At 38.0% G+C, this 21,583-nt stretch overlaps 1 protein-coding gene across 1 annotated transcript in view; it reads left to right on the forward strand.

Annotated features, from left to right (window-relative positions):
* The window catches only part of LOC133649921 (uncharacterized), a 334,795-nt gene that overhangs the window by 236,574 nt on the left and 76,638 nt on the right, over positions 1-21,583 (forward strand). The window lies entirely within an intron of this gene.

Genomic DNA, 21,583 nt, shown 5'->3' on the forward strand with positions numbered 1-21,583 from the left:
CCCGAATTTCAGTGCCCCTCCCGAAAATCTCCCAGGGCAACCTTTCTCCCGAATTTCTCCCGATTTTCACCCAGACAACAATATTGGGGCCGTGCCTTAAAGACACTGTCTTTAGCGTCCTCTACAACCTGTCGTCACGTTCGCTTTTTCTCCATTCAAACAGCGTGCCGACCCAGTCACATAATTAATGCGGCTTTTACACACACATGAGTGAATGCAATGCATACTTGATCAACAGCCATACAGGTCACACTGAGGGTGACCGTATAAACAACTTTAACACTGTTAGGCAAGGCAAGGCAAGGCAACTTTATTTGTATAGCGCTTTTCATACACAAGGCAGACTCAAAGTGCTTCACAGACAACAAAGTGAAATGAAAGAAAATAAAAGCAACATTAAAATGAAGACAATAAAAATAAAAACAGTGCGGAAGTTAAAAGATTAAAAGATTTAGCTGAAAGCTAAGGTGAACATAAAAGTCGTCAGTCTAGTTTTAAAAGTAGTCAGAGTTGGGGAAAGTCTGACATCTTCAGGAAGTTTATTCCAGCTATTTGTTGCATAGTGACTGAATGATGATCTCCCTTGATTTGAGTTTACTCTTGGAACCGCTAACAGATTGGTCTCAGAAGATCTTAGTGATCTAGAGGGCTTATATAGTGGGAGCATATCAGTAATATACTTCGGCCCTAGACCATGTAGTGATTTATATGTGAGCAGGAGGATTTTGAAATCAATTCTCTGATGTACAGGGAGCCAATGTAAGGATTTAAGAATTGGTGTAATGTGCTCACATTTTTTGGTCTTTGTTAGAACTCTAGCAGCAGCGTTCTGAACAAGCTGTAGCTGCCTGACAGTTTTTTTGGGAAGACCTGCAAGGAGACCATTACAATAGTCTAGCCTACTGGTAATAAAGGCATGTACAAGTTTTTCAAAGTCTTGAGCTGACATGAGCCCTATAAGTCTTTTTACATTTTTGAGGTGATAGTAGGCCGATTTTGTTACTGATTTGATGTGACTGTCGAAATGTAAATCAGAATCTAAAATGTAAAATCTGTTACAAATATGCGCCACAGTGTGAACCCACACCAAACAAGAATGACAAACACATTTCGGGAGAACATCCGCACCGTAACACAACATAAACACAACAGAACAAATACCCAGAATCCCTTGCAGCACTAACTCTTCCAGGACGCTAAAATATACACCCCCGCTACCACCAAACCCCGCCCCCCTCTAACCCTGCCCACCTCAACCCCGCCCCCATCTCCCGAATTCGGAGGTCTCAAGGTTGGCAAGTATGAACAAAGCAGACATCATGACGGCGGTGTGCTAATATTATAAACTCGCACAGCGATCAAGTCGTATGGCAATATGCAAACTTTGCAATATCTTTGTTTCGGAGGATGGGACACATGCAGGACCTTTCAATACAAGCAGCTTAATAAAGCACTTGAAAGCCTGCCATGCATGTGGCAAGTTACCACGGCTGAAGCTAACGAGGCGGGACAAAAACAACAAAAACCCTGACAGATTCATTGCAGCGGAAAGTAAAGTTTTTATGAAAATTACAACGTGGAGTCGGCATTTGCGGTAAACTAATGGAATTCATAGTATTGGATAGTCAACTGCTCTCAGTGGTGACAAATGTGGGATTTCACCGCTTTCGTGGTCGTAAATATCTGAGCGAAACAGCCCTTCCCAACCTGTATAAGACTGTTAGAACTCACCTCCACAAAATTACAAAAGGCGCAGACTCTGTCAGCTTCACGACAAGATATTTGGAGCAGAGATGTCACTTCTTTAGCAGTGATTATCTTAACAGCACATTGGGTCGGCCAAGGAGCTATAGCATCTAATAGATAGAAACCATTGGTAAGCTTTATTGCATTTTTACCATTTCTATGCATTAAATGCTTTCCAAAACATCTTAACAATGGTAAAATCTCTTCAACCTGCAAAAGGGCCACCTTGACCCCAGCTGATAATTTTTAATTCCTGTATTTATTTTTTTTTTTTTTTACCCTGCTGAGATCCCTGATGGTGATTCTTTGGTCAAAATGTTGCAATAATTACGTATTAGAAACCATCTTCAAACCACTTTCTGATCGTCTCTTGAGAATGAGTCCTATTTACGTCCAGAAGCCCTCCTCCAGGCCAAGCCCCCTTCAACTGTGTCTCCAGTTTGTCAGCCATGTTGAAGTTTTCAGCATGACAGATAGGTAGGACTCTAGGCTACTTTGTATTAGAAATGGCAACAGCGGAGGATTTTAGTATGCGTGTGCATGTACGAGTTAGTCTGCCCCACAACAAGAGGATACAGGAAAATAAGAAATGTATTGACTACAACTGAATAAAACTGACGGATTTTAGTATAAACCTCTACCATATGTAACTAAGACAAAATACGTCACTAGAGTCCCAAATTCAGAACAACACATTTGTAGTAAGTTTGGAAGAAAGCAAGATTGCTTTATAAATGTTTCCGCCATGTCTCCATGGTTTCATTTAACATTTTCGGGACTTATGGGGATCCCAAGTACATAATAACAGGTGCCTACAGATAAGAAAAGTTGGTTTTGCATACCCTTTTAAGGGCACTATTTTCAGGTAATTCTGGAAATTTCAAGAGTTTAACTAAGTATACTAACTAGACAAATTGACAACGATAACTTGCGAAGGATATACGTTTGTATTTTTTTACGATAGTGTGGGGCTTGGTGGCTTTGAATACTTTACATTAGTTTTGGGTGATACTACAAATTTGGGTATTGATCCAATACCAAGTAGTTATAGGGGCTGTTCATAGTAAAAATGTTCAAGATCATTAAATCATTACATTTTTTAATCACAATTCTAATCAGATAAAAACTTAGGATGGTGGTGTTGCAATATCAATTAAATATTCAAACTATATCGTACTCTGATTTAAATCCTTAGTTTTTTGCACTTAAAGCCCTCCTGTGTCCTGGGACTAACCTGCCGAGTTTGTAAACAAACAAAAACGACATGTATTTTTTCTGATAATCAAAAATATTGATCTAATCCAGCGTTTCTCAATTATTTTCTGTTATGGGCCCCCTAGGACGAAGAACATTGTTTATCACTCTCCACTATAAAATGTATAATGTGGCTATACATTTTTTATAACAATACCTCTGCATAACATTGTAAGCTTATTAACATTAAAGGAAACAACACACAAGCCTTTTCCTGTCTCCCACCGTGGTTACAGAGAAGCCAAGTGCTACAATAGCTTCGTCATATTCTGGGACGGAAAAAAAGCATGGTCACGTACGCACCCCTGGCATCGCACCGCTCCCCGCCCGGTGGGGCCAGACCCACTATTTGAAAAGGACTGATCTAATCTAACCACTATTACCCCTGTAATATAGTACAATATAAAAATCAAATAAACTTGTTATCATTACTGTCAATATTTGTATCAATCCGCCCACCTCTGTTAAGGTTCAAGAGATCTAGCGAAAGGTTAGCATATCCTCCTCAGGTGTGTATAGGGATGATACTCGAAACCGGTTTTCCCGGTTGTTCGATAAGAAAAGAACCGAGTCCTCGGACTCGAATCCCTTTTTAAAAACCGGTACCCGTTATCGAGACCACTATAGTAAAGAAAAAGAGTTGGTTCTTTATTCGAACCCCTCGGAACGAATCCCGTCCCGACCAGAAATGCTCCGTGTGACATCACAAGAAATCAGTCACGTAGCTCGGTCATTAAGCGCAGATAGCGAAAGCAGGAAAAAAATGGACGGGAAAAAGTGCTCCAAGGTGTAATAAAGTTCAAAACAAAAGGTATAATCCAATTAATAACTTTACTGGGAGATTTGAGCAGACTACAAACACATGACGAACACTTTTACGACCAACCGGAAACATAGCAACGCACCTCCTTTACGGCAGCTGTCGCAACGTTCTTATAGCAACCGCAGCACATACATATATGACATGATCTCCCTTTTTCAACTTTTGTTTTTCTTTCCTTGTAAACAAAACAAAATCACACTGTATATGTGTTGTCTGTCTAATTATAAATAATGCAGACGAAGCGTGTTGGCTGAGTTCTTGACGTTTACTTTCACGGGTGACGACATGCAACACTTTTCGGCGCTACCGCGCATGCTCGTCACTCCCGTTGCATGATGGGTAGTGTAGTTGTTATATTCCCTAGCTCATAACATTTTTCCCCCTATAAAGAAATAATGTTAACTCAATAAAGTCTATTTCTTTTTTTAGCTTTAACTTTTCATTTTTTAGCATTGTAACCACATTTGCAAACAACTTTTCTCTTCATAGAATTTTCTTTCAATAAAGAAATAAAGTGCAAAAATGTCAAAGCATCATAACAAACAGTTATGCCAAATAGCAGCAGAATTGCACTTTTTGGAGAGCTGTATTATTTCCAGTTTTGTGCCCAAGGGACTGATTTTATTTAACACTAGTATTATTTATACACCTATAGTGATCACAGAGACAGCTTGTTTTTGTGTTACCTTATATATTTGTTTTTCTGAAAAATCCCACTTAATATACTTTGGGTAACAACAGTCAATATTTTTTTTTTTTATTTTTTTAGGGGGGCAACAGTCAATATTTATTTATTTTTTAGATTAAATTGTTTTCTTATATAATAAAAGTGAGCTTTTGTTAAACCAAATATCTGGACTCGATAAGAGAATCGATAAGGAATCGGTTCGATAAGAGGATTCGATAATAGGCTCGAACTTGATAATTTCTTATCAAACATCATCCCTAGGTGTGTAGCATGTTTAGCTATTCCTCATTTTCTGGGGATGAAACTTGTAAGAAATGTAGTTTATTTGCTGCCAAGGAGGCGAGGATTGCTGACTTAGAATGGACTTTGTCATGGCCTTTCACTTGCAATACACAATCACAATACATAATCATTATTTGTTGTGGGGAATGTTAGAAAAGATTTGATCAAGCAAAATCAGTCAAACAGAGAACAACGGTACGTATAAAAAACTCAAACATTATGGCATAAAAGTACATACTTTTATTATTTTATAGTGTAGACTGTTAGAAAAGGTTTAAGTGAGATTACTCAGAGCAACAATGGTAGGTATGAAAACACTAACCTTATGACAAATTGTGTTGGGCGACACCTAGTGGTCTCAATAATTTAAGCTCATGACATAGTAAGTTGAATGATGCGACCACGTTTGTTACTGGATACCTTCTAAAACTTCTAAATTGGAGACTTTGCATGTGTAAGTACTATTATAGTACTATAATTATTTAATACTTGTATTGTTCAATTAAGGAACCTTATGATGTACATCTAGTGTGTGTGCTTAGCTGTTTTGTGGCTGCTAGCTCCTAGTAGCCTATAGCCTACCATGTTTACTCTTTGTAAATGACTTCACTAAAATACAAATGTATGCAACATTTTGACCGAAGCACCACCAGTGCAGGTTATGTGGACAAGTGTTCTTAACCATAGGGCCAGGGCCCATTGTTCAGTTCAGTTCAGTTCAGTTTATTCGGAACATGCCTACAATACAATTACAATGTAATGCATCACATATTTCAAGTTGTTTCATTACAGCACCTCTGAAAAGGAGTAGGAAGAAGCACAGCTAATTTAATCCTACCCCCTTCCATATCATGAAGTGAAGTGAAGTGAATTATATTTATATAGCGCTTTTCTCTAGTGACTCAAAGCGCTTTACATAGTGAAACCCAATATCTAAGTTACATTTAAACCAGTGTGGGTGGCACTGGGAGCAGGTGGGTAAAGTGTCTTGCCCAAGGACACAACGGCAGTGACTAGGATGGCGGAAGCGGGGATCGAACCTGGAACCCTCAAGTTGCTGGCACGGCCGCTCTACCAACCGAGCTATACCGCCCCATCATAGCAGTTTTATCCAATTTCTTTGTTCTCTGTTCGTAACAGAACAGTTATAAATAAATAAATATACCATAAGTAAGTAAACAAATATTAAATACAAACACAATCATTATCTCTTTTTTTCTAAGATATTTATGATAATTGTTCTTCTTTGTACTTTGTAAACACTTGTAGTTGGAACAGTTTCTTAAACTGAATCATATCGGTGCTTTGTTTGGTTTCCTTGCTTAATCCAGTCCTTATAAATTAATTCCACATACAGATCTGCTAAATGTCTCAAGTGTTGTACGTGCATAGAAATGTTTTAAATTAAATTTTACTCTAAGGTTATACTTGTTCTCTTCTGTTGAGAAGAATTTTTGTACATTCTTGGGTAGCAGGTTATAGTTTGCTTTGTACATACTTTTAGCTGTTTGCAAATGCACCAAATCGTTGAATTTCAATATTTTTGATTCATAAATAAAGTGTGTGTATGTTCTCTATATCCAACATTATTTATTATTCTATTTGATCTTTTTTGTAACACCGCACATTTGTAGTTGTTTCCCCATATTTATGCACAATAACTCAGATATGGTAACACTAGTGAGCAGTAGAGAATATGGAGTGATTTTTGGTCCAGAATATGTTTTGCTTGATTTATTATTGACGTGTTTCTTACTACTTTATGTTGTATATTTTTTACTTGAGATTTCCAATTCATTTTATCATCTATTATTACACCCACAAATGTGTTTTCTTTTACCCTTTCAATGTCTGCTCCGTCGGATTGTATTTGTGTTTAACGTTCCCTTCTACTGTTACCAAATAGTCTTATTTTAGTTTTACTGAGATTCAAAGATAGTCTGTTTTTGTCAAACCATCTTTTGATGTTGTTCATTTCTTCTGTTATTATTTGTATTAGCTTCTGTGTGTTCTGTCTTAAAAAAAACTGCAGTCATGTCATCTTCAAATAATACTAACTTTTAAGTCCTTTGTAACTTTACAAATGTTGTTTGTATAAAGTTTGAACAATTTTGGTCAGAGTATTGTTTCCTGAGGTACGCCACAATATATTTTCAGCTCTGTAGAAGTGTGTTCGCCTATCTTCACGTATTGCTTCCTGTTGGTTAAGAAGCTTCTTACCCAGTTCAAAAGCAACCCTCTGATTCCATACCTTTCTAATTTGTTTATTAAGATAATGTGATTGATTGTGTCAAATGCTTTTGTTAAATCCATTAACACTGCCGCTGCGTACTGTTTACTATCTATTGCATTGGTAATATCTTCCTTTATTTCGATTAATACCATTGATGTTGAGATGTTGGCTCTGTATCCGTATTGGTTGTCTGTGAGTGTTAAATTATTATTCATGAATTTTTCCAATGTATTGTTAAGCAGTTTTTTAATCATTTTAGAAAATTGTAGAAGTAGAGAAACAGGTCTGTAGTTTGTAAACTGGTGTTTCTGGGAATTTGCCTGTTTAAAATGATAGGTTGCTGATATATATTAAAGGTTCAAAAATCTCTTGAATAACCTTTTTTATTGTTTCCATATAAATTATGTTACAATCAGTTGAAATCTTGGATTTAAATTTTTTCACAGTATTGATAATTTCCTCCTTCGTCACACCTTTAAGGAACATCGAGTTGGTAATTCTGTCTATAGGGTCATTTAAGTCTTCAACTGACTTGGGATCTGGAATCTTTTCTTCCAGATGTGGTCCAGTGTTCACAAAGTACTTATTGAAGCCTTCAACTACTTTGTTCATATTGTCATTTTATTAAATTTCTCTCTGATAAGTATTTAGGATAATCCTTCTTAGAACCATTTTTAATACGGATTTTAAGAATGCCTATGTTGCTCTTGTATTGTTTTTGTTCCGGTCCAATAATTGATTTTAATTTTCTTTCCTACGTGTTCGTAGTATGCTAATTAGCTTGTTCTTAAAGGTTTCGTACCTGTTTTCTGCCTCTGTAGATCTTTGTGTTATAAATGTTCTTATATCATGTATTTTTATTCTATGCATCATCTTCATCATTTTCACTGTATACATTTCCCCAACCTTGATCTCTCAGATCATTCTTAAAAGCTGTCGTATTTTGTTCTGTGAATATTCATCGAAATGTTTTTGTCATCAATGTTCCTCTTCTTGCAGTTTCCGTCAGAGATTATGAAAACTGGCAGATGATCACTGATGTCGGATATTAGCAGAACACTTGTGGGATTATTATCTAAATCATTGGTAAAAATATTATCAATACGTATGGACTTTTGTTTGTTAGGGTTCAAGAGGTCAATGTTGAAGTCTCCACAAAAGAAAGTAATTTTTTGACTGATTTCAGTAAAAGTTGCCTTAATCCAGTTCTCAAACATATCAATGTTTGAGTTAGGTGATCTATATATGCAGGTGATTAATATGTTCATATTTGAATGGTTATACATTCTAAGACATTACCAATAGCTAATGACATAGTTTTTACCACTTCGTAGTTTAAGTTCATCCGTTCTTGTTGGTTCCGTTGATTTAATATAGTTCATATCTTTCTAAGTCAAAATCCATTCCTTTTTTAGCATCTATCCATGTTTCTGAGATGGCGATAACTTTGAAATGTGTGTTGAATTGTTCCAAAAAATGCTTCACATTGTTGTAGTTAGCATACAAACTTCTGCTGTTTAAGAGAATAATCGACAGTTTGTTTTCGATTTTAATGTTTCAGTTATATTGGTCATCTATATAATAAAAACAAGTATTCCTGTAAAAAAAACCAATTAGCGCCTTTCAGATGGCCACCAAAACAATATCCGTTTCTCAGCTGTGGTCTGTATGGACTGCAGTGATACTCAGTTGTAATATGCTTTTTCACCACCTGTGGCATTAATGCCAATCACAAACAAACAGAAGAAGTCTGGAGCTAAAGTCACTGAGAAGTTTTTTAAGTGCAAAAAATATGACTAATGTGGTAAAGCTGGATTTCATTTACACTTACATTTTATTGACAGTTTAGTTAAGAAACATATTCATTATTAATGTAGTCTATTTATTTCAGCACAACATAATTCCAGCACCCCTCACGACCCCGAATGGGACAAGCGGTAGAAAATGGATGGATAATTGTATGTACATTTATTTTTTGTCACTTATTTATGAGTCCCTTCTAATGCAGTTAATTTGGTTAGAACTTATTTTTTAATCAGCCTGACCTAAGCCATAAAGTTTTTTTCAAATAAATAATAATCTTTGTGATTAACACATTGTTTCGTATCATTTAACAGGGATGTAAACCAAATAGGTTAAATATAATTATTAAATACGATTAAAATCAAGAGTAAGATTGCAAATTCACTTTTATATTTGAGTGGGTCCCTGGCCCTCTGTAGTGTAAAAGTTGGGCCGGGAGGTGAATAATGTTAAGAACCCCTAATGTAGACAACAAAGAAGTGCTTTAAAAGTAGATTACAAATCATAACATGATTCCCTTTAAAGGGGAACTGCACTTTTTTTTATTTAATTTTGCCTATTGTTCAGAATCCTTAAGAAGACAAAAGGTGTTTTTTTTGGGGGGGGGGGTTGCATTCTATTTTGTAATAATCGTCACTTTCTAGGTGTCTAGCAATGCAGCTAATGGTGGCAATCCATTCTGCCTCTAAATCACTTTAAAAATGCATCCAAATACGCCAACAATACTTCATTTACATCCTGTAACCTGTATAATTACCAAGCTGTAGCGGCATTGTTATCGTAAGAGCAAACACTAAGGAACAATTTCCAGCGTAGTAACACATCGCCCTGCGACGACATACTACAATTTTAGCCGTTAGATAGCTTTTGCGTCATCAGTTGAATGGCTTTTTGAGTTTGTAATGCACAACATAATGCGAATGGACACCACTAAAAAAACATGAACAATCATATTACAGTATCTATAAAGTATTTGCCAACATTTCATGTTTTGTGTGTACACAGCTAGCTCGACAGTGTATGTAGTTGTACTAACAAGCAGGATGTGTTGCGTGTATCATGATCAATTTTATAGTGACTTATTCGATAGACAGTTTTCCGTTAGGTCAAGCTAGCCGGGGATGTTTTTTTTCCCAGTTGATTTTGGGTAAGCACGCCATTTATGTCCACATAGCTTGGCTCCAAGTTCCACATTTGCAGCGTCAAGACACACGGACCACAAAAAGATAAGGTAGTGAATCCTCATTTATCCAAAATAGTCATCTTCATTGTCTGTTACCAAGTCTGCCATGATTAGAACGCACAAGGGCTTGTTTCCGTAAGTAGGAACACACATTTGTTGCCGGAAGTCGGAAGCGCGTTGCTATAGGAATGGAAATAAATGTGCTAAGCAAATCCATTCCGGTAATGCTTAAAATGACCAAAATACGGTAAATATTGTACATATTTACACAGTTTTATGGACCTGTCTGTTACTACATTATATTTAATGTATAGACTTGTATATAAAGCGTTGATGGAGGGTTTTTAAAGTTGTTTTATAGGGCTTTGAAGGCTCCCATTAGCCGCATCTTGCAAGCGTTTTTAATCATCTTTACAATCCTAAAAACAAAAAAAAGACAAGTGTTCTTGTTTCTCATAGTATTTGTGAACGATAGGCAAAATTCCCCAAAAAATGCAGTTCCTCTTTAAGCTTTAGCAGGTGAGCTTAGCATACATAGGCGCTCACGACTGGAAACCATCAACAATGCAAAAAATAGCATGGCATGGAAATGATCTAATCCCCAGCAGCTGCAACAGCATATATAAAGCAAAGTGATTTGTTTAGACACAGTGACACTCCTGTAAAATATTGTTGTACACTGGCTACTCTTAAAGGCCTACTGAAACCCACTACTACCGACCACGCAGTCTGATAGTTTATATATCAATGATGAAATCTTAACATTGCAACACATGCCAATACGGCCGGGTTAACTTATAAAGTGCAATTTTAAATTTCCCGCTAAACTTCCGGTTGAAAACTCCTTTGGAGGATGACGTATGCGCGTGACATAGTCAGTTTAACAGAGGTATGGCTCCCCCATTGAAGCCAATACAAACTAGCTCTGTTTTCATCTCATAATTCCACAGTATTCTGGACATCTGTGTTGGTGAATATGTTGCAATTTGTTCATTGCATTATGGAGAAAGAAGCTGAGCAAGCAAAGAAGAAAGTTGTCGGTGCGAAGCGGAGTATATTGCGAGGGAAGTCAGCAACACAACACAGCCGGCGTTTCATTGTTTACATTCCCGAAAGATGCAGTCAAGATCGAAGAACTCGGACAACAGAGACTCTTACCAGGAGGACTTTGACTTCGATACACAGACGCCTGTAGAGAACTGGGACAACACAGACTCTTACCAGGATTACTTTGATACGGATACACAGACGCAGACGCGGTACCGTGAGTACGCAGCTGTGCTTCCAAACATTTGATCGCTTGCCCGTACGTGCGTGTCACTTACGTAACTTTGGTTAAATATATAAGCTTTATGAACCTTGGGTTAGGTGAACGGTCCTTTGGGCTGAGTGAGTGTGTGTGTTGTGCAGGTGTTTGAATTGTATTGGCGGGTTATATGGACGGGAGCTAGTAGTAGGAGCTAGCATAACAAACACCTTGGTGTTTTTATGCGGGATTAATTTGTGGCATATTAAATATAAGCCTGGTTGTGTTGTGGCTAATAGAGTATATATATGTCTTGTGTTTATTTACTGTTGTAGTCATTCCCAGCTGAATATCAGGTCACCCCCGGCTCTCACAGCATCTTCCCTATCTAAATCGCTTCCACTCCCCACTAGTCCTTCACTTGCACTTTCCTCATCCACAAATCTTTCATCCTCGCTCAAATTAATGGGGAAATCGTCGCTTTCTCGGTCCGAATCGCTCTCACTTCTGGCCGCCATCACTGTAAACAATAGGGAACTTTGCGGAAATGTTCGACTTTTTTTTGTCAGATACCAAAAGTTACGATATTTATCGTCGTTGTTCTCTACTAAATCCTTTCAGCAAAAATATGGCAATATCGCGAAATGATCAAGTATGACACATAGAATAGATCTGCTATCCCCGTTTAAATAAAAAAATGTCATTTCAGTAGACCTTTAATAATCGAAGCATATCCAAGTGTTGTTTGTATAGGTTTGCCTCTTGAGAACTCATACTGTAATTAAAAAAAACATGACTGTATATCACCTTCTGCTATTTTGTCCGCGTCACCCTCACGGTTAGCTAAGCCAGATGCTGCTCAAGTCGCCACGTTCTTCACCTTCCTGTGGAAGTCATCATGCAAACCCCGCTGGCCTTCGTTCTGGGCTTTTCTTCTGTGACCCAGCGCGCTGCAGGGCCAGAGGCTGGCACACCGTGCTGACTCCACTCGCTGGCTGTCCTGTAAATCGTTGTTTTATGGCCCTTGTAATGATTCCCTAGCCTGCAATCACCACTCTGTCGCACTGCAGATAGAACCCGCTGCTCGTGGCTGCTGACATGATGGGGGGTTTGCGTCTGTGGATGGTTGGAAAATATATTGTAGGAAACTGGAAAACACCCGATGATGACCAGGCGGCGATGCGCACACTGCAGTTCTATTCTCGTTAATGAAAATGCATGAGTTATCATACCCCATCTACCTTAATCCTTACTTCTGTGCAAAGGTCATTTCAATTGTTGTGATTTTTAGATTTTCTTAAATGTACAGAAGTGCACACATTATCAGTACAATGTTCAGCTACATAATATAGCTATTTAAACCTATTATGTACTCACAACTCCATACAGCAGGTGTGTTGGGAGATAATCGATTCCGTTCATCATGTGTTCTTTTAGTATTAGAAAAAGACTCTTGTGCGCAGACAAATAGTTTTTAAGAAAGTAAGAGATAATTCATATGTGTTTATAATTTTGTCTGTCACAAAATCACACTTTGTTTCAACGTTTACTTGCTCTATTTAGTCAAGTTTGATGTTCTCTTGGTTCTGCGCCAAAGCCGATAGCCACACAAACTGTAGTTTAACCTTTTTTTGAGGTGGAAAAGTTGCAAATCCCACCTTTATTTTGTTAACTTAAATGAAAAACTGCATTATTTAAAAAATAATAATAATTAAATAGGAATATTCACACACTAGAGCACATCCACGTGACGTTAATGACACCTGGTGACTCCTCAGTATACACTACTACAGGGGCCTTTTACGTGTTCCGGGCCAGGGATCCTAAAACTAATCCAGAGAAGGAGCAAGAACCCCCTTCTAAAACTGTAATTATGTTTTAGATTAAAATAGTCCTAAAGATACTTTGTTATGGTACAATACTGTAATAAGATATTCAAATATTACAGTATATGGCCGCTAATAGTTAGCTGGCACTTAATTCACTAATCGCCAGCTGGCAACTAGCACCCTAATCGTTAGCTGGCCTCTGGCACGCTAATCGCTAGCTGAAAACTAACACAGTAATTGCTAGCTGGCAACTAGCGCCTTAATCATTAGCTGGCAAGTAACGCATTATTTGCTAGCTGGCAACTTCCACACTTACTTCTAGCTGACAACTAGCATCCTAATTGTTAGCCATTTGGCTATGCTAACATGAATACAATAATATAATAAGTCATTATATTTTAGATATAGATATAGAGTCCATCTAACATACCGAAAAATATGGTCTGATTACAAGAAAAGTTGAAAGAGTATATAATAAGACAAATGTTTTTACAGTGAGTTGGGCGGCCTTTCCACTGTCATTTCTAAACTATACTACAATATATTGGATATATATTAATGTGTATTAAAATTAATTACAATTTCTTGAAAAATTGCAGGGGGAATATAAAAAAAAATATTAAAATACAATTCTAATCAACCAACAATTGCCGTACCTCTGGGAGATCCCCTGTTGAAAACATCTGCACTACTACATCCATCCATTCATTTTCTACAGCTTGTCCCTCTAGGGGTCGCGGGTAGGCTGCAGCCTATCCCAGCTGCACTCTGGTGGAAGGCAGGATACCATCTGTTTATTTTTCGTTAAATAAACAAAAACGCCATGGATTCGATCATTGACTATGGGCAAAATGTAACGAATCAAATTCGACTATGAAAATCCATAGTTGAAGACAGTCCTAGAATATACAGAAAATCAGACTTGGACATCATACGCTGCAGTGTGAAATAGCCCTAGTGTCACTTGTCTGTAGTGATTGGAAACAACTGAAATAAGTAGCAAAATGAATGCAGGTTTTGTTGTGTCTTATAGTCACCAAACAATTGGATTTAAACAATTGTTTTCATTATTTTCCCAGTGATTAATTGTTAGGTGTGTAAACATTCCTCAATGCTCAAGCGTGTTTACCTTGCAAAAGCATGCATCTTATGTCTTCTTTGTTTATTGACTGATTTGAAAAAAAAAATGCTTTAAGAGATCAAATTATTTCAATATAAATAGCGCCAGAACTAAAATCTGAGGAAAAACTTACATCGTCATTAGTTTTGGTCTTATTAAAAGCTCATGCTTCCCCACCCGCCCACGAGTAGACATTAAACAGACAAGGCAGAGATTCTTTACTCTGCATGTGACCCTCCTGCTTAGTATGCCAGCCACGTCTGGCTGAAGGAGCGACATTAAATTGGGATCAGGCAGATTAGAGTATAATATAGAGGACTATTAGAGGATGCAAATGAGAATCACAGGTTAGTCTGTGCAAGGGTCCTAGCCATGCTAGTGGGGCCCTTTGCACACTACACTGTACCACATTTATGTGTTGTAATTAGAAAGGAATTGTTTATTGTTTTTTTAAAAATATGGAGAAAAAATATTTCAAAAATGTGTTTATCTATCGGATGCAAGCAAGGTTCTTGATCCCCTCTTTCCAACCTGTGTATCCTCCTAAGAGCCAGCGTTCTCTGTGGACTCTTGTATTTTTGCATAACTGGGCTATTTGTTCCAAAATGTATAACTCTCGTAAAATAGACCAAAAACAAATGTCCACTGCCAAGGACGCTGTTTTTAGGACGTTATTCTGTCCTTGGTGATGTCAGACTTTATCTTGAACCTCTTCTACAATTAAAGGTCCCTTATTGGTTAATTTAAAGCGGAACTGCACTTCTTTGGGAATGTTGCCTATCGTTAAAAATCATTATGAAAAAAATAATGACAGATGGATTTAAACTTTTTTTTTTGCATTCTAAATAATAAATACATTCGATCAAAAGTCCGCTTACAATGGAGCCTATGGGAGCCGTACAATTTTGCCTATGGAGCACCTAAAAAACATCCAAACACCTCCATTCAGGTTTTGTATACATGATGTAAGTATATATGTAATGTACTAACAGGCACATTTATAATAACATTTCATATTTGCGTATTTTGATCATTTTAAGCATACGCGACGCAATAATTTATAAAACGCATCACGATGTTTGCTTTTTTTTCATCACTGATTTATGCTCACTGCAGACTTTTTGAGAGCCAACACACATGATAAAACACAACTTACTGTACAAGGTCTGCTGTCAATAGGATGCCCACTGCTAGGATGTTTATATATTCCCAGATGAGACACAATCGCTTTCTGTGTCGTTCTCGCCAGTTCCAGGTCCTAAACGGTGGTCAATGTGTGGGATTATATTCTCAGCCATCTACTTTTTAGGTGAGAGGCATGTTTTATGATCTACAATAAACTTGCAGGGAGCAGGGAAGTGAGGAAGCAGGAGACCACTCGATGATGTATACACAGTGACACACGGTAGTGATCACGGCGCCTCTATAAATAGTTTGTCTGCGTTAGCGCTTATGATAACAATATCACTAATACTTGGTTAATATTCCAGTCACAAAATGTAAATGAAGTATTGTTGGCGCTTTTTAATTTGTTTTTTATCTGATTTTATGGGTGGAATAGGGGAGCTCCCATTGACTCCGCTGTAAGCTGACTTTTATTTACGTTTATTTGATATTTACAATACATTAAAAGAAAAATCCATCCGTCAACATGTCTTATAAAGCAGGGGACATTCAACACAATTTGTTTTTACAGAATGCTACGGACCGGTGAGCCAGGCTTCTCCCTTCACTCTTATTCTTATTTTGTATATTCATGAGAACTAGCATCCTCTACGGTAGACATTTAATCTTTTTCCAATTATTTTGTCAGACTTATTAAATTCAGAAAAAAATAAGTCTGCCTATCGCACATTGCTGTTTTTTAAGAACTTGCTGCCAAAAAGCTAATCAAATATCATCTACAGGTGGAACTCAAAAATGTTTAATTTGAATTAATGGACCAACAGATGTCACATTTTGACATCATGAGACCAAGATGACGTTAAGAATTGATTAACATACCTCGCCATTTGAGGCTTCAAACGGAATTTTGTCTGAGGCAAGTGTTGTGTGTGACAAAGTGACAGGCTGTGGATCATCAGGGTCAAAATATTTGTACTTGAAAAAAATAACATTGAAATTTAAAGTTCGAGTTTTGATGTTGAATTTGGAAAAATACTTCAGTGTATTACAAATAAAAAGTAGTCGACACATTTTTTTTAGTTTTAATAAAATTTAAACACTGACATTTTTTTTTAACAAATTCCTTATTTTCATTTTATTTCACTATATTTTCACTTATTTTCACTTTCATATATTTTGATATCTGAGCTCGTATTTTTTTTGCCGGATTAAAAATTAATTTTTTACAGTTTAATTTAATTTTTTTTCAAATTGAAACTTGTTTTTCCAGATTTAGAAATGTTACCCTTTTCAGGTGGAGCACGTGCAGGGGGGGTGGCCTCATGACCCTGTGAAGTAAATCAAAGTGATTTTGCTGCCCTCCTGCTCATTGAACTTTGTGCACTATAAAATACGTCCAATCACTATATATATTTTAAAATTACACAAAATTCACTACAGTGCATCAATCAAAGTTGGGCTATATACTATACAAAATCCAAAACCAGTGAAGTTGGCACGTTGTGTAAATCGTAAAATCAAATAGAATACAGTGATTTGCAAATCCTTTTCAACATATATTCAAATGAATACACTGCGTAGACAAGATATTTAATGTTCGAACAGAGAAACACATTTTTTTTTGCAAAAAATCATTAACTTAGAATTTAATGGCAGCAACACATTGCAAAAAAGTTGGCACAGGGGCATTTTACCACTGTGTTACATGGCCTTTCCTTTTAACAACACTCAGTAAACGTTTGGGAACTGAGGAGACCGATTTTTTAAGTTTTCAGGTAGAATTCTTTCCCATTTTTGCTTGATGTACAGCTTAAGTTGTTTAACAGTCCGGGGTCTCCGTTGTCCTAATTTATGCTTCATATTGCGCCACACATTTTCAATGGGAGACAGGTCCGGACTACAGGCAGGCCAGTCTAGTACCCGCACTCTTATACTACGAAGCCACGCTGTTGTAACACGTGCAGAATGTGGCTTGGCATTGTCTTGCTAAAATAAGCAGGGGCGTCCATGAAAAAGATGTTGCTTGGATGACAACATATGTTGCTCCAAAACCTGTATGTACCTGTCAGCATTAATGGTGCCTTCAAAGATGTGTAAGTTACCCATGCCTTGGACACTAATACACCCCCATACAATCACAGATGCTGGCTTTTGAACTTTGAACTTTGGTTATTTTCCTCTTTGATCCGGAGGATACGACGTCCACAGTTTCCAAAAATAATTTGAAATGTGGACTCGTCAGACCACAGAACACTTTTCCACTTTGCATCAGTCCATCTTAGATGATCTCAGGCTCTGCGAAGCCGGCGGCGTTTTGTGAGTGTTGTTGATAAATGGCTTTCGCTTTGCATAGTAGAGTTTTAACTTGCACTTACAGATGTAGCAACAAACTGTAGATACTGACAGTGGTTTTCTAAAGTGTTCCTGATATCATGTGGTGATATCCTTGGATCGAAACCCACATTAGGGAAAGAAAAAACTAAACCCAACGGGATCAATTAGAAAGCTTAGAAGGGACGAAACACTTGTAACAAAAATGTAACAAAGTGATCACTGCAAACTCCTGCGTTCTTCGACTCTGCCTTCTTGAACTGGAGTGTGTGCTACTTTTCTCATCTTCTTTCATAAAATCTTGACATTTTTCACCCTTCTTGATACATCTGAAGAAACTTTGATCCTTTTCGCGATTTGAAAGGTTCCAACAGCCTAAAACAATGCAAGCATAGGGCATTTTTCTTCGAGAAAGGCAAACGCTATGGCAACAGACACTCACTGGCCCACCACTTTGAGCTTCGCATAGGTAGTAACGTGACGTCAGGTAAATACAACAGAGAGAGATTATATCCTGGCTCCGCCCAGCTGGACATACAATGACTAAAAGTAAAGAAGAAGACAAAATAAGTAAAGCAAAACCACAAGGGCTACATATACATAGTGTAACATCTACAAATGAACATGTGACAAGGGTTTAACAAGCTCATAAAGAATAAACATGACATAAAAAAGATTATTTTGATGTACAGTTTTATGCTGATGTGCTAAATAGTTGTTGTGTAGGGGTGTGCAAAGTGTGGCACGCAGCTCGTTTTTATACTGGAAAAATAGGCTCCGGCATCCCCCCGCAACCTCGAACGGGACAAGCGGTAGAAAATGGATGGATGAATTATAATGAGTATGAGACTGAAAGGTTTTGGTGTACTAAAACACGTGCAAACTTGATAGCACATGCAAAGCTGATTTACGAAGCGTGTGCAAAGTAGATTGCGTCTGCGTCTGTTCAGTGAGCAGAATAAGGATCCATTTTGCGTCTCTGTCTTTCTTAATAACTCTAATAACTCTATGCTGATCTTCAGAACGCCCACAATACTGGGAGGACAAAATGCAAATATAATCATACAGCACACACAGCCTGGTTTACTAAACTAGAAAGTGATTGCGGCACCTGAATTAGGGTATTCATTTAGCATGTCTGAAAAGTATGTCCAAACTGAACTGTTCCACACACGGCTGGAAGATCAGTGCCGTGGCTGCAAAGACAGACCATGGACAGACGAGAATCCTCCGTCCTATGTGTGTGTCAAGTCAGCACAGGGGACAGAGAGAAGGTCGCTGATTCTTGAGCAGGTGTTGAGGAGAAGCGAGCCAGCCAGATGGTGGAAATGCGGCAGCAGGAAGCCTGGACAATATGGGAGCAAGGTCACATAGACCGAGCTGTGGAAAACTGATAAAATTCTTGATTCAGGTGGTCTATGACGTGTTGCCAAATCTGTCCAATCTCTTCATCTGGGGGAAGGTGGAGACACCAGCTTGCACCATCTGCCAGTTGAGAGGAACCTTGGAGTACATCCTAAGGTGATGCACAAAAGCGAGGGGCAGTTCCGCTGGCGGCATGGCCAGGTCCTGAAAGGCATAGCAAATTCCATCTGCTATGCCACAGTAAGAACCTTCGCCCAGTGAAGAACACCATTGCTTTTATCAGAGCTGAGGAGAAGTCTACAGCAGCGGCCCCGGAACACCTCCTTTGGATTGTTTTGCAACGGCACACGATTGGGAGATGGCAGTAAATCTGGGGAAGCAGCTGAAGTTCGGTGAAGCGATCCCCAAGACAACATTTAGGCCAGACATCGTTCTTACCTCTGTAGCCTCAAAGCAGGTGATTCCTTTGAAGCTCACTGTGCCTTCAGAGGACCGCATGGAGGAGGCTAACGGAAGGAAGAGGGCAAAGTATGCTGAGCTAGTGGAGAAGTGTCGCAGCAAAGGTTGGCGGGCAAGATGCCAACCCCTCGAAGTGGGACGCCGGGGGTTTGTGGGCCAATCCCTCTGCAGGGCCTAGAAAAAGCTGGGCATTACAAGGGCCAGCCAGCAATGGGCTATCAAGTAGGCCACTGATGCAGTAGAAGTGGCGTCGAGACGACTGTGGATCAGGAGGGGAGAAGCGTGGCCTGTAGGGTAGCACTACCTGGACACAAGCTGGGGCTTGATCAACCCCAGCTGGGTCGCCCAGCTGGGGAGTAGATGTGATTGTTGAAAGACCCGAAACTCCCTCTGATCCCAGGTTACATCACTAACGATGTGTCCAGGAGCACCAGACGGTGTATCTAAAACGGATTGACATAAATAAAAAATATTAGACATATTGTCCTTTTAAAAACATCCTTTTATAATTCTATACTGCATGCTAGGTGACTTTAAGGGCTAATTAAAACAAATGTAATTGATGTGTTTTGGTGTCTTATAGTGTTTTTTAATTACACTAAATTGTTCACATATAATATTAATAATTTAAAAAATGCCCATACAAAGTGGTAGATGTCTCCTGCATGTTTGAAAACATAACATAACACCACATGTAGGAGCATTTTAAAATGAATGTGCAGTAAATTATGGAGTGTCACCTTGGTGGAAGCCCCATTTAGTACACACAAAACATTTAAATAAGGTGGTCTGCACCGCGTTTCAACTGTACACGCAGTCTTAATAGATCACACGCAACACACCCACTAATAGTGGACACTATTTTAATGTTTGCTAACGCTGTGTAGCGCGTGGTATTTGGATCTTAGTAAATTAGGCCTAAGTCTGTAATGTTACCTATATTCATATTTTTCAGTTGTTCAGCCTTTGTTTTGGTACAAAGGTGTACCCAATTCCTAGTGGTACACATAAGTTGTTAAATAACAGAAGTATTTATTGCATCATGCATATAGTCGAACTGCAGATCCAGCCATGCAGGGAACCTCCACAAGCCTAAAGAGTGTTCATTTAAGTGGCCATAAAACAACTTGGCGTGGAAGTATGCAGTGCAGCCGTGAGTTGTTTGGTAACAGTTCGTCTTCCCGGTGAAACAGGACAAAAACAGGGGTGCGTCCCAGGGACAATTTGCAGCACTTGGCTTGTTTTTAGTGTCTTCTGGCATATTGAAGAACAATTTAATATCTAAAAATTTTTCCATGAATTTGTTATAGTACAAAATAAAATATAAGTTTGATTAAAAAAGTATCAAAAATGTTTTACATAACTAAAAAAGTGTGGAAAAATGCATCATTCAACTTACTGCGTCATGAGCTTAGTTTAATGAATCACTGTGTCCTCTAGGTGTCCAAAAACAATTAACGCTACAATTTAAATGCATAAATCTGTCATAAGGGGTTTTCATGCCTACCATTGTTCTCTGTTTGAGTAGTATTACTTGATCGAGCCTTTTTCTAACATTCCACACTCCAAAATATTAAAAGTGTTTATATTGTATCAGATTAATATTGGTATCGGCCAATACCCAAGGCTCCAATATTGTATCGGAAGTGAAAAAGTTGTTCGTAAAATCTGAGCTTTGCACACACATGCTTTATGGACGTCAGCTTTGAGTACAACTTGTGGACTGTTCCACTTATTGTTTTACTTCCCTAAAAATAAACTGGGTAAATTATGGTATTTGTAATATACAACACTAAAAAAATGTATATGGGTATTCTCATTCATCCAGGTCATTGATTGATTAATTGATTGATTGATTGCTTGATTGATTAATTGATTGATTAATCGATTGATTGAATGCGCTGACAATACTAAAAAAGAAAAGATATCAATGATGTGTTCAGATAGCTTAGCATTTACTTCTAATGGGTTTTGGCCTAGTTAAGTTAGCTTAGCGGTATGTCCTTCAAAATCTTACTTGTAAATATTCGTCCCAGATGTTGAAATATCCAAAAAATGTAATTTAACGTATCGAGTGTGTGTTTCAGCAGCTAACT

Source organism: Entelurus aequoreus, linkage group LG05, assembly GCF_033978785.1.
Source record: "Entelurus aequoreus isolate RoL-2023_Sb linkage group LG05, RoL_Eaeq_v1.1, whole genome shotgun sequence".
Lineage (NCBI taxonomy): Eukaryota > Metazoa > Chordata > Actinopteri > Syngnathiformes > Syngnathidae > Entelurus > Entelurus aequoreus.